The following is a 14,310-nucleotide window of genomic DNA, read 5'->3' as shown; positions in this document are numbered from 1 at the left end:
TTTTCGCTTTGCAGTCTCGCGTTCATGCTGGTCAGGTTGTTAGCTAAAGAAATGTACATACACACATACGCACTTTGAACAACAAGACATCAGGCTCACGGTCCAAATTCAATTTCTAAATCAGGTGACAGAAAGTAAAAACTGCATGAATAAGACCTCTATTTTTTAAACCCCGTGTGTGTGTGGGGGGGGGGGTACATGTGTGTGTGACGAGAAAGACAAACAAAAGAGGTAAGAAATAACTGAAAGAAAGAAAGAAAGATTAAGAAATTGCCAGGAGGCTGGGACAATTTTCTTGTAATCCGGTATCTAGACACAGGCCACATGACTACGAACATAATTTATGACATAATCACATAAACGAGAGAGAGAGGGAGGGGGGATGTTACACATGGCCCACCTTGGTTTTGAGTAATTGATGAAGCACACGGGTAGATTGGGGGGGGTGCTCAAGGGGGGCCCGAGGCTACCTCCAATAAATACCTGGCCACCCTTTTGCCAGCCTACGATCAAAAAATAAAAAAAATACATGGATGCTGGTGATGTGACGATAAGCACTTCATGATAACCTCAGATCAGCATTAACACAATTCTTACCAGATACCGTAATATTACAGTCTCTGAGCTTGTATCAAGTTATTTCATTTCTCCATTATAGAGATTATTGTGTTGAGAAATCACGTCAGGACACAGCGCTGTCGCTCGACACAACCTCTGCGTTGCATTGTTTATTTTGACTGACACAGCGACACAGGCAGACCCGATCAAACAACCCAGAGCCCGCAGGCATCACCAATCGATCCCAGCACAATAGAACAGCGCCAAATCAAATGCAGCACTGTCGATGTGTGCAGACATAACAGAGATGTCTGTAAATACCGTAACTACTTTACGGTAAGCACGGGAGCTGTGTTGGAGCATAATATGTGAAATCTCTTATGACTTCAAACCGGTCTCTAGTTCTATCAACCAAATAGTCATTTTCAATAAAGGGGGGGGGGTCCTTCATTTTAGAAAATGTTTTATAACTACCGTATAACAGTAAAGTAGTATAATTACTGATCTTGTCAGATGTGTACACCATTTAAATTGAAATCGATTAGTTAGATTTTGCTGGTGATGCACAAATGAAGATATTGTGGTGACCCACATCTATATATCGAGAGACATTCACCTAAGAGGACGGTGTACCTTTAAGGGAAGAGGCGAGGGGTCAGATAATGCACTTCCGCTTCCGGTTCACAGTCAGTTCAGTGTCGTTGTCGAACGTATGACATGCAAAGTTGGAGCTAGTAAACTACCTCGACTACGTCTACTCTCACGTCTCCTGTCTCGTTGTTTTCTAACTCCACATTGGTGACCCCGACGTGATCGAACTACTAATACGAGTATGTCTGACAACGACGACGCCGGTGCTAACAACATGGCTATTGCTAACGCTAGCATTTACACCGCTACTGTGAAGCTACCCGACTTTTGGCAGCATAATCCACGGCCGTGGTTTCAACATGTGGAAGCCCAGTTCCAGCTGAGAGGGATAACGCAGGATGCAACGCAGTACTTCTACGTAGTGGCGGCGTTAGACGCATCGACAACGGCGCGAGCAATGACACTGTTGGAAGCTCCGCCAGCTGCTGGCAAGTACGATGCTATAAAGACATTCCTCCTGAAACTATTTGAACTGTCGGAGCTGGAGAAGGCAGACCGTTTACTGTCCCCGAATGGCCTCGGCGACGGCAAACCGTCTGAGTTAATGGAAAAAATGCTGTCTGTGCTGGGATCGGCTGATCCGGCCTTTCTTTTCACACACATTTTTCTGAGGCAGCTCCCCGCACCTGTACGCACAGCACTGGCCAGTTCTCCTCTCGCCGCCTCCAAGGACTACCGTTCTCTGGCTGCTGAAGCAGACAGGGTTTTCCTGGCCAACCGGCAACAGTTTGTGCATGCCCTGCTACCCCACCAGACCGCCCCACCACCACCTGTGTACGACTATATGGACACCGCGGCTGCGGTGACAGCCCGCCGCCAACCTGACGACGGGCTCTGTTATTACCATGCCAGGTTTGGGGCAAAAGCAAAACGGTGTCGCAAACCCTGCAGTTACAGGGTTCAGGGAAACGCCAAGGCCGGCGCTCGTTAACGGCTATGGGCGCCGGCCGTGACTGCAAGCTGTTGTTCATCAGAGACTCCTTGTCGGGCCGACGGCTGCTGGTTGACTCTGGCGCTCAACGCAGCATACTACCAGCACAAGCTGTGGACACGATGACCGACAGTCACGGCCCCCAGATGGACGCCGCCAACGGCACGTCCATTCGGACGTACGGTATCAGACATGTGGACGTGTGTTTTGGCGGCCGACGTTTCGGCTGGGACTTTGTGATGGCTGCTGTATCCACCCCGATCCTAGGTGCGGATTTCCTCTGTGCTTTCAACCTGCTGGTGGATGTTAAAAACTGTCGCGTGATTGATGCCGTCTCTTTTGCGTCATACCCCTGCACGCTTGGGGGCGCTGGAGCGCTGTGCCTCGCTAACACACTCTCCACCGGGGAGCCATACCAACACCTGCTCGCAAATTTCCCCGAGCTCACCACACCCACCTTCTCCTCGGCGGTGGCCAAGCACGGCGTGGAACATCATATCACCACAGTGGGCCCCCCAGTTTACGCCCGGGCCCGACGCCTCGACTCGGCCAAGCTCGCAATAGCCAGGGAGGAGTTTTCGACTATGGAGCGCCTCGGCATTGTCCGCCGTTCTGACAGCCCGTGGGCTTCCCCTCTTCACATGGTTACTAAGGCCGACGGGGGTTGGCGCCCGTGCGGGGACTACCGTCGCCTAAACAATGCCACGACCCCCGACCGGTACCCCATACCGCACATACAAGATTTCTCTACCCACCTGGCGGGCGCTGCCATCTATTCCAAAATCGACTTAGTGCGGGGGTATCACCAAGTGCCGGTCCACCCACTGGATGTCCCAAAAACGGCTGTCATCACACCCTTTGGGCTCTTTGAGTTTTTACGTATGCCTTTCGGCCTTAAAGGGGCGGCGCAGACGTTTCAGCACCTTATGGATTCTGTGCTCCGCGACATGCCATTTTTGTTTGTGTACTTAGACGACATCCTCGTGGCCAGCGCGTCGGCGGAGGAACACATGACGCACCTCACACAGCTGTTCGACAGGCTCAGCGAACACGGCCTCATCATCAACCCAGCTAAGTGTCAGTTCGGGGAGTCGTCCATCACCTTCCTCGGGCACCACATCACTCCACAGGGGGCCGTTCCCCTCCCTGCCAGGGTTGAGGCTGTCACCATGTTCCCCCGCCCCCGCACTGTACAGTCGCTGCAGGAATTCCTGGGCATGGTGAACTTTTATAACCGTTTCCTGCCCCGTGCCGCCCACATCATGCGTCCCCTGTATGAGGCCCTGCGGGGTAAGAAGTCTAAGGACGAGCTGGACTGGTCTTCGGGGATGGACGAGGCTTTTGTGGCCGCCAAGACCGCGCTGGCCAACGCTGCGCTGCTAGCTCACCCGTCGCCTGCCGCCCCCATAGCCCTTACAACGGATGCCTCCGACTACGCCGTGGGGGCCGTGTGTGAGCAGTGGGTGGAGGGGGGCTGGCAGCCGTTGGCGTTCTTCAGTAAACAACTCCGTGAGAGCGAGCGCAAATACAGCACCTTTGATAGGGAACTACTGGGTCTCTTCCTCGCAACCAGACACTTTAGGTTCCTATTGGAGGGCCGACAGTTCACCGCTTTCGTGGACCACAAACCGCTGACGTTCTGTATGGCCAAAACCTCAGAACCGTGGTCTGGGCGTCAGCAGCGCCATCTCGCGGCGGTTTCCGAGTTTACCACGGACATACAACACGTGTCGGGCAAGGATAACTTCGTCGCCGACTGCCTTTCACGGGCAGTTGTTAACGCCGTTCACTTGGGACTCGACTACGCCGCTATGGCAGCGGACCAAGCCAAGGACGCGACCGTTCAAGACTACCGGTCGACCCCTACGGCGCTACGGCTGGAGGAAGTGACGTTCGACGCGGCCAACACCACCCTCCTCTGTGACATCTCCACCGGTCAACCGCGCCCCCTGGTGCCTACTTCCTGGCGGCGCCGAGTTTTCGACACCGTCCATGGCCTTTCCCACCCGGGAGTGAAGGCCTCGACCAAGCTGGTGAACGTCAAGTTCGTTTGGCCTGGGCTCCGTAAGGATGTTAGAGCCTGGGCCGGCTCGTGTGTGGCGTGCCAACGCGCCAAGGTGCACCGCCATACCAAGGCCCCTTTGGCGCCGTTTGTGGTTCCAGAGAGGCGGTTTGGCCACGTCAATGTTGACCTGGTGGGTCCCCTGCCCCCCTCCCGTGGTTATACGTTCCTCCTCACTATTGTGGACAGGGCCACCAGGTGGCCAGAGGCTATTCCCTTGTCCTCCACGACGGCAGCAGAGGTAGCGCGGGCGTTCATCGGCTGCTGGGTGGCCCGTTTCGGCACGCCTGGTGACATCACGAGCGACCGGGGCTCCCAGTTTACCTCGGAGCTCTGGACGGCGGTCGCTGAGCACCTGGGGATGAAGATCCACCGCACTACGGCGTACAACCCGCAGAGCAACGGACTTTGTGAGCGGTTCCATCGGGACATGAAAGCCGCTCTGCGGGCAAGCCTCACTGGCTGCGACTGGATGGACCGGCTCCCGTGGGTCATGCTCGGCCTGCGTTCGGCCCCGAAGGAAGACCTCCAGACCTCCTCCGCTGAGCTGGTGTATGGCCAGCCCCTGCGGGTTCCGGGGGAGTTTCTTCCGGATGCTACGGCTCCCTGGTCGGCCGCCTCTCACCTCAGTGCGTCCCGGAGCGCTGCCGGTGCCTTCGCTCCCGTTCCGATGTCTCAACACTGCCTCCCCCGGTCCTACGTCCCCAAGGATCTGCCATCGGCGAGGTACGTCTTCATTAGGCACGACAGCCATCGGTCCCCGCTGCAGCCCCCATACGACGGGCCCTTCCGCGTCCTGGAGGCGGGGGATAAGAACTTTGTGGTGGACATGGGGGGCAGGCCGGAGCGGGTCGCTATAGACCGTCTCAAGCCCGCTCACTTGGACATTGGGGAGCCAATGCAATTGGCCCTACCCCCGCGGCGGGGGCGCCCTCCTAGGTCGGCCCCGGCACCTGCCTCTGTTCCTGCTTCGGCCCCGCCTATGGCCCGGGTTTCGGCCCCATCTGTTTCCCCTCCTGTGAAGCGCAGCCGTTATGGCCGCAGGGTCCGCCCTCCGACTCGTCACCTGTTTTCCCCGTGACTTTGCACTATGTCATTGACTGTTCTGTTGTAGAGTCTATTTTTATGTTCATGACTTGCACTTTTGCTGTTTTGCATTGTTTTGTTTAGGTGAATTCTGGGGGGGCCTGTGTGGTGACCCACATCTATATATCGAGAGACATTCACCTAAGAGGACGGTGTACCTTTAAGGGAAGAGGCGAGGGGTCAGATAATGCACTTCCGCTTCCGGTTCACAGTCAGTTCAGTGTCGTTGTCGAACGTATGACATGCAAAGTTGGAGCTAGTAAACTACCTCGACTACGTCTACTCTCACGTCTCCTGTCTCGTTGTTTTCTAACTCCACAATATATAAGAAGGCCCCGAAATCGCATACTATTTAGTACACTAAACTATACCAAGAGCCAAACTGTGATGGTCAGACGACTGAGTCAGAGCACCTCTGGCTTGTGGGGCGCTGCCGGTCAGCAGTGGTGAGTACCCACCGACAGTGGTCTGCGGAGGCACAAACCACAAACCGGCGACAGGGTGTTGGGCGCCAAAGGCTCATCGATACGCGAGGCCAACCAAGGCTATCCCACAGTGCATCGCACCCTGCAGCGTGTGAGACCAGTCAGACGGCCCATGATGACCCTTGTCCACCTTTGAAAGCGCCTACAATGGGCACTTGAGCATCATAACTTTTTCTTTTGGACCACATAGATGGCCGTGTAATGGCACCAGGATGTACTGTGGTAAGTCGACAAGCCAGTGGAGGAGAAGTGATACTCTGGGCAGTGTTCTGCTGGAAAACCCTGGGTATGGCCATTAATGTGGGTATCCATTTGACACGTGCCACTTACCTAAACATGGTTGCACACCAGATACACCCCTTCATGGCAACAGTATTCCCTGGTGACAGTGGCCTCTCTCAGCAGGATAAGGTGACCTGCCACACCTAACACATTGTTCAGGAATGGTTTGAGGAACATGATGAAGTGTTCAAGGTGTTGCCCTGGCCTCCAAATTCTCCATATCTCAATCCGATTGAGCGTCTGTGGGATGTGCTGGACCAGTAAGTCCGATAGACGGCGGCTCCTCCTCACAATTGACAGGACTTGAAGCATCTGCTGCTAATGTTTTGGTGCCAGACACCACAAGACACAGGAGCAACAGCATATTAGGCAGGTGGTCATAGGGCTTCGGCTTTTAGTGTAGGCGCCAGGGTCGATTATTCTGACTTGGATGTGCCCAAGCACACCAGTATTCAGTGAAAACTAGGTGTTTTAGTGTTGAGTAGACCTTTAACTGTTGTCGTTCTTCACCAAACGTAAACGCCGAGATATTTTATCCGTTTTTAACAGCAATATTGCGTGACATTATTTCACTGGCGTCATATGAAACTAACATTTGGCGTTTAGTTGGAGGAGTTTTAAAATCCAGTGCGACAGACCCTGGACTGATCTTGACTCCAATTAGACGAGGAGCTGTGTAAACAGGATCGGCTCGCTCGCTGCATAGGTAGGGTAGTGTAACCGAGCTATTTTCTCGCCCGGTGCGGGATTCGATACGAGGTGTACTGCACCACAAGGTGATATCACTAACCGCTCGACTAAAGGGTCAGACCCGTTAGCTAGGGACTAACGTGTCTTATTAGTAGTTTACAGTCGTCACCCTCTCCCGGAAGCGGCAGATGCAAACAAGTTAATTTTCTTCTGTAAATAAAGCAGGGGGGTGGGGGGGGTGTCGGTATATATTTTTACCAGTGTTGCTACTGTAGCTGTATTGTCTTCACCAGATGAGTTGTGACCACGCTCACCAGCTGTCTCTTCAAGGTCTTGTTCCATCTGCTGGGCCTGGGCCATTTCACCTTTATTCTGTATTCAATAGATTATGGGGGTCAAATTGATCTACAATGGAAGAGGAGTAAAAGATTACCAATAACGATAAACACCCGTTGTGAGGTCCTAGTCATCAGCTCCTCCTCTAGTCTAATCCACACTCCATCTGCTACCTTTGGTCTTGAATCTTTGGTCCAAGGCTGTGCCCTCTGTTTCAGTAGGCTATCTTATAAAGAATGACACACACACGAGTTGCTCAGTGCAGCCAAGTATATTCAAAGTGATGTAACATGTTCCTGAGCGCGGGTCATGTGTATCTAAGGTAAACTAGTGGATAGCCGATGGCATCGATCTATCTAGACCCGTAACATCCTCCTTTTCCAAGTATAAACACATACACATGAAGTTAGTGCAAAATACAATTACTTTCATATACGAACAACCAATAACAGTGCAACAGCAGTAAATCTCTTCATATCCCATACCAGTGTAATAACCACAGTAGCGTATGATAACATTTCTCCTCTTTTCCCCCTCTCTCCCACATAGCAACCATCAACATTATTCAGATTACATAGTGAGTTTCAGTGGAGGTTTAGACAGCCGTCCAACCCTTGTGTAAGTGTGTCCATCCGAACGCGGAGCGCCAACAGGAGTAGATGGCGCCTTGGGCATGGACCTGATGGGGCTCGGCTCGAACACAGCCTGAGGGGTCTCAATGACAGTTTCTGTAGCTGGATCCCCGTCCGGTGTGTGTGCCGCAGCGGGTTCAACAGGATCGTGCGCGGCTCGTGCAGCTGGCTCAGCCACTCTGAGATCGATCCTGTTACGACGGTACAGGGAGCCATCAATGTCCACAAGATAAGACCTCGGCGCAACCCTGCGGAGACAAGTTCCGACTCTCCAGCGGCCAGTGTTATCACCTGGCAGGGGCTTCATCCGTACGACTTCCCCAGTTTCAAGTGCCGGCAATTCACGGGCAGATCTGTCATAGAAGGATTTGGCGAGTTGCTTCCTGTGGCGCAGCTTTTCAGTGACGCCCACGACAACAGCTGGTTCCAGGAGCTTGCTTGCCGCCGGGATGGACGTCTTCAACAGGCGGGACATGAGGCGTTGTGCTGGGCTGCTGCCCATGTTTTCCGTAGGTGTATTCCTCCAGTGAAGCACGGCTTTCCAGGGGGTAAGAGCCCTCGAGGCAAATGCGATGGGCTGACCTTCCTGCATGAGACAACAACCGAGACCGCTCTGGCTGGCGTCGCTCTGGATTGCGATTGGCTTAGTTACATCATAGTAGCGCAGGACGGGCATGGCTGTCGCCAGAGCCTTAAGCTCATGAACCGCCGCCTCGTGCTTAGGCAGCCAGTGCCAGGGTGTGTCCTTGTCCAACAGGCGTCGCAACGGCTCGCAGACAGTAGATAGATGAGGCATGAACTTGGCTAAATAGTTAGCGAAGCCAATGAGACGCTGCACGCCCTTGGCATCTGTTGGGTTCGGCATGTCAATAATGGCTCTCACCTTCTCTGGATCGGGCTTCAGTCCAGCAGATGAGAGAATGTGGCCATGAAACTGCACCTCAGCCACCTTGAACTGCAACTTCTTCAGGCCGAGGCGAAGCTTGACCTCGCGGCAGCGTTCCATCAACGCCGCAAGCTTGACGTCGTGGTCGTCCCCAGCCTCCTTGTCTGTGTCCCCGCAGCCGACGACCAGGATATCGTCTGCAATGGGCTCAACGCCCTTCAGACCGGCGAGGAGCTCGTGCTGCTTGCGCTGATATACCTCGGGCGCCACCGATACTCCAAATGGTAGCTTGAGCCACCGCTTCCTCCCCCAGGGGGTCCAGAACGTGGTCATGAGGCTACTCTCATAGTCCAGTTTGCATTGCAGGAATGCATCCCGAGCGTCCACTAACGTGAAGACTCTGGCCTTGGGCAATTTATACAAAATGTCCTCCAAGGTAGGCATGATGTAGTGAGAGCGCTTTAGGGCTTTGTTCAATGGTTTAGGGTCAATGCATATTCTCAGCTTCTCCGGTTTTTTAACAATCACCATGTTGCTGATCCAATCTGTAGGATCTGTGACAGGCGCAAGGTGGCCGTCAGCCTCGTACTTGTCCAGCTGGGCTTTGACTGCTGCTTTCATTGCGATTGGGACATTGCGAGGGGCACTCTGTACTGCAGCAACACTAGGATCAAGGTCAAAATGGACCTCCCCAGGCACGGATTCCACAGGGGAGTTGAACACGTCACTGTATCTGTTGATAAGCTGTTCTTTAGTTAGGGCTCCTGGTTGTGTGTGTTCCATTTTGAGCACATCCTCTGGAATTGTGAAATGCATGAGCCCTAAGCGTTCACAGGTGGAGCCTGACAGAAGAGGATGTTGGCTGGTCCTCACTATTTCGAATGAGAGCTTGTGTGTTTGGCCTCTCACAGTACAGTCAGTCTCAAAGGTGCCCATAGAGCTCAGTGTTTCCCCCGAATACAGCTTCAGTCTGGTGTCACTCGGGCGGAGAGGTGTGTTTGGGGCCAGCCTTTTCTTGTCTTGAAAGCCCATTACATTGCAGGTGGCTCCAGAGTCCAGCTGACATTGTTGTGGCTTGTCGTGGAGTTTCAGAGTCACAAACCACTTCTTTCCTTTGGTGTGCACTGCGCCGATTGACTCAAACATGTACAGATCATCTGCATCATTACTATGCTCTGGGGGTTCTTCTGTGTATTCCACACAGTTTACCTTGCCCTCAGCATGCCCCTTTTTGCTCTTTAAGCACACTTTAGAAAAGTGATTAAGTGTCCCACATGACCTACATTGTTTCCCGAAGGCCGGGCAATGCTCTCTGCCCCTTGAATGCGAGCTGCCACAATATTTGCAATTGCCTGCATCTCCTGCTGTTCTGGATGGATTGCTCTGTTTCCATTGGTTTTGTCTGGGTTGCCTAGCAACGGCATGCACTGCCTCCGGCTGCGGTGTTGTTGCAAACTCCATTGCTCTCATACGGATGTCAGTTTGCTCTGCTGCGCGACACATGTCAATAGCTGTGACCATGTTCAAATCCTTCTCTCTCAACAGCCTGTGCCTAACGGCCTCGCTTGCAACTCCCAGGACTATCTTATCACGGATCATTTCATCTTTCAACTGTCCATACTCACAGGTTGCTGCCCTCTCTCTCAGTCTCGTCACAAAGGTATCAAACGATTCTCCTTCCTCCTGCTTGCAACTCCCGAAAATGTACCTCTCGTATATTGTGTTTTTTGCTGGCTTGAAGTATTTCCCCAACTCTCTCAGTATGGCGTCAGGATCCCCTTGATCATCTTCTGAGAGGTTCAGATTGTGGCGGTAAATATGCCTGCATTCACTTCCCATCACACTCCTTAGAGTAGCCGCTTGTATTTTCTTGTCCTTGCCAAGTATGCCCGTGACGAGGACGTAGTCTTCATATTCGGCCCGAAAAATGTCCCAATTGACACTCCGTTCGCCTGTGAAGCTCATCGGGGACGGTGGTGGAATATTCACGTTAGCTGCCATTGTATGTGATGCTATCGGCGCCGGTAATGCTAGCGTTAGCTCCTCTGTGACAACGTCTTCAGCAGAAGTACTTTGCTCTGAATCGGAATCCTCCGACATGTGACCTACTCAGGCCGGCCTACAAACTTAAACATGCGAGCTAGTAAAATAAGAAATAAGTTCTCCGACTTCTGGCACCATGTTTCAGTAGGCTATCTTATAAAGAATGACACACACACGAGTTGCTCAGTGCAGCCAAGTATATTCAAAGTGATGTAACATGTTCCTGAGCGCGGGTCATGTGTATCTAAGGTAAACTAGTGGATAGCCGATGGCATCGATCTATCTAGACCCGTAACACCCTCCTCCAAGAACTGCTTGATGCTCTCATCCTGCAAGACAAAAACATAGTATAGTAGCCAGCTCTCTGAGTATACCTAATGAAAACTGAGAAATCAATAGTACTTGGTATCATTTTGAGAGGTCACCCCAGACCTTGTCCTTGATGGTCTGTGTAAAGGAGGAGTCCTCATCAGTAACTGTGAAGTGGTGCTGGAGTTTCCCCAAGATGGGCAGAATCTGACCCAGGGTTTGACTTCTTTCAGCAGAGATGCAGATGGTTGAAGTATAAAGTATTTTCATAACTCTGACAAACTGTTCTGCTTTTCTATAATCATCATCAGAAAGTCTCTCCAGTCTGAAAAAAATTTACACATTGTTTTATTAGCTAGAATACAGTCTTATGAGCACAATAGTTCACATCGATAATGGAATAGGCTAATATTAATGTCCATCCTTCTCGACAATACCTGTCCTTCTCCATTGATTTCTTTATCCGAGGGTCCATGGAGACTGCCTGGATGGCAGGGAACTGCTCCAAGAATCACTCCACCGTCAAGAACAGGCTGCTCCACCTGTTCTTCACATCCAGGATGACAGCATGTTCTGGAAGGCTTAGAGAGACAGAGCGAGAGAGAGACAGAGAGGCAGAGAGAGACAGAGGAGAATTGTGTGTCTCAGTTTTGGTCTTTGGCCATGATAATCAAGTTTTGAGTGTGTGTGTGGGGGGGGGGTTGTCAAACTGGATGTCCATTTGCAGTAATAGTTTACTAAATGATTTAGCCAAGGAATTTTGCACTAAATTTTGATTCTACTTACCGAGAAGATGCTGCTTCACTCTTAGGACAGGTTAAGCCAGGCTGCACCTCCAACCACACCACCATTGCTCTGATTCTTCCCGCCCACTTTGAGACCAAGAGTATAGCGTACAACTTTTGAGCAACAATATTGAGTGTGAGCAAAGCAGCCAAATTTTCTAATGCTCATCCTTTTAACTGCCACGTCCATATTTGCTGCATTGTCTACAGTGATGACAACTACTTTGTCCTTTACACTGAATTCATCCAGAATATCTCCTATCTCCTCTTCTATTACATTCCCTGTCTGGGATGTGTACACTGCCCCTGTATGCAGGATTTTCTCCTTCATGGAAACCTCTTTCACACAGTGGACTGAAACTGTCAGGTAGTGGTCCTGTGCCACACTGGTCCACCAATCAGCAGTCACAGCCACATCCCTGATGTCTTGCAACTCTCGCTTGACATTCTCCTTCTCTACTGCATACCATGCAGGTATGAGTGTACCTGACAGCGTGTCTGTGTTGGGGGACTGATACTTGGGGTTTAGGGTTCTTATCATTCAATTCAATTCAATTCAATTCAATTTATTGTCATTAAAAACAATGTGCAGACACATGTTAAAAATGAAATGAGGGCTATGGCTACACACAACAGTGCAAGACAGGCATAGACAAACACAGCAAACACAGGATAAGATATACACATGAAGACCAAAAGCTAAAAATAAGTTAAATAAGAGCAAGAGTACAAAATATTTGAAAATATCTACAGACATTCAGTGGGTAGCCAGGTTCAGGTAGGCAACAGCTTGTGGAAAGAAGCTGCTTTTGAGCCTGGTAGTGCGGGCTCTGAGCCTCCTGTAGCGCCTCCCAGAGCGCAGGGGGGAGAACAGTCCATGGTTGGAGTGGGTGGGATCTCTGCTGATGCTGAGACCCCTTCAAAGGCAGCGTTTGTGATAAATGTCTTTTATGGCTGGGAGCTGGGTACCGGTGATATGCTGGGCCGCCTTGACAACCCGCTGCAGAGCTTTCTGGTCTACTGAGGTGCAGTTGCTGTACCACACTGAGATGCAGCTGGTCAGGATGCTCTCTGTGGTGCAGTGGTAGAAGTTGGTGAGAATTTTGGGGGATAGACGGGCGCTCCTCAGCCTCCTCAGGAAATGCCGGCGTTGTTGGGCCTTTTTTCACAAGGGTCTGGGTGTTTGACGTCCAGGAAAGTTCCTCGCTGATGTGGACTCCAAGGAATTTAAAGCTGGAAACACGCTCCACTTCCACCCCATTTATGTCTATGGGGGAGTGGCTGCAGCTTCTAGACCTCCTGAAGTCCACAATCAGCTCCTTTGTCTTCTGCACATTGAGGACAAGATTGTTGGTAGTACACCATGATGTGAGGTGCTCAATCTCATCCCTGTAGGCCATCTGGTCATTGTTGGTGATACGGCCAATGACTGCGGTGTCATCTGCAAACTTAACTATAACATTTGAAGGGTGAGTTGGCAGGCAGTCGTGGGTAAAGAGGGAGAAAAGGAAGGGGCTCAGAACACAGCCTTGAGGGGCACCTGTGCTGAGGGTCAGGGTGGAGAAGGTGTGGTCACCTAACAGACTGAGATCTGTTGGTCAGGAAGTCCAGGGACCAGTTACAGAGGGAGGGGTTGAGGCCAAGGGAGAGGGGTTGGTGGTTAGTTTGACGGGGATGATAGTGTTGAAGGCAGAGCTATAATCTATGTATGTGTTGTTAAGTTAAAGGTGGGTCAGAGCAAAGTGCAGGGCAGTGGCAATGGCATCCTCAGTAGACCTTTTGGGACAGTAGGCGAACTGATGTGGGTCGAATGTGGGGGGGATAATGTTTTTGATGTGAGCCAGAACCAGTCTCTCAAAGCACTTCATGGCAATGGGGGTGAGTGCTATGGGGGTGAGTGCTCCCTATAATTGAAATTAGAACACAAATAGTTGTGTTAATATGGTCGTATCAATATTGTTTACTTATGATAAAAGTAAAAAAACATTATCTAGGATAAATGTTTACCTGGGCTATAGGGCAACTACCTTTAAGTTACAACACCATTTACAGCTTACTTACCTCCACCATGGAGCCTCCACTGTAGAAAAAGGCAGCAAACCTTTAACAATAAAGTTGGTCACTGCCCTGTGGCACTCATCTTTCGTTTCCATTGATATTTTTCTTTTTTCTGCCAGTATGAACGGATTGACACTCACTGGCATTGTCCTCACACCAGGATGGACAGGGGCAGAGGCTGAAGAAAAAAAAAGATAGCTGGGCTTTTTAGCCAGCCGACCCAATGAATAATCACATTGTAACAAGCTAACTTATATCAGTTACTGTCAATCTTAATGCATTTCAGCGTTTGATTTAGCTAGCTATATAGCCATAAACTAAAGCTACACACAAACAAGATCTAACATTACATGGGTCCAGTGACCACGGCACACCTATTGCAGTAATGCTAATTTTAGTAAACAACCATGTACAAGTTAGCCAAATGTTTTATGTTTGCTAAATGTTACCTGCTAAAATCCTCATCCACAGCAGATCCTCCATTTCCATTTCTTCCTGTCTTCTGCATCTTCCTCT

Source organism: Lampris incognitus, chromosome 18 (genome assembly GCF_029633865.1).
Source record: "Lampris incognitus isolate fLamInc1 chromosome 18, fLamInc1.hap2, whole genome shotgun sequence".
NCBI classification, from domain to species: domain Eukaryota; kingdom Metazoa; phylum Chordata; class Actinopteri; order Lampriformes; family Lampridae; genus Lampris; species Lampris incognitus.
Note: the sequence above shows the minus strand (reverse complement) of the source record.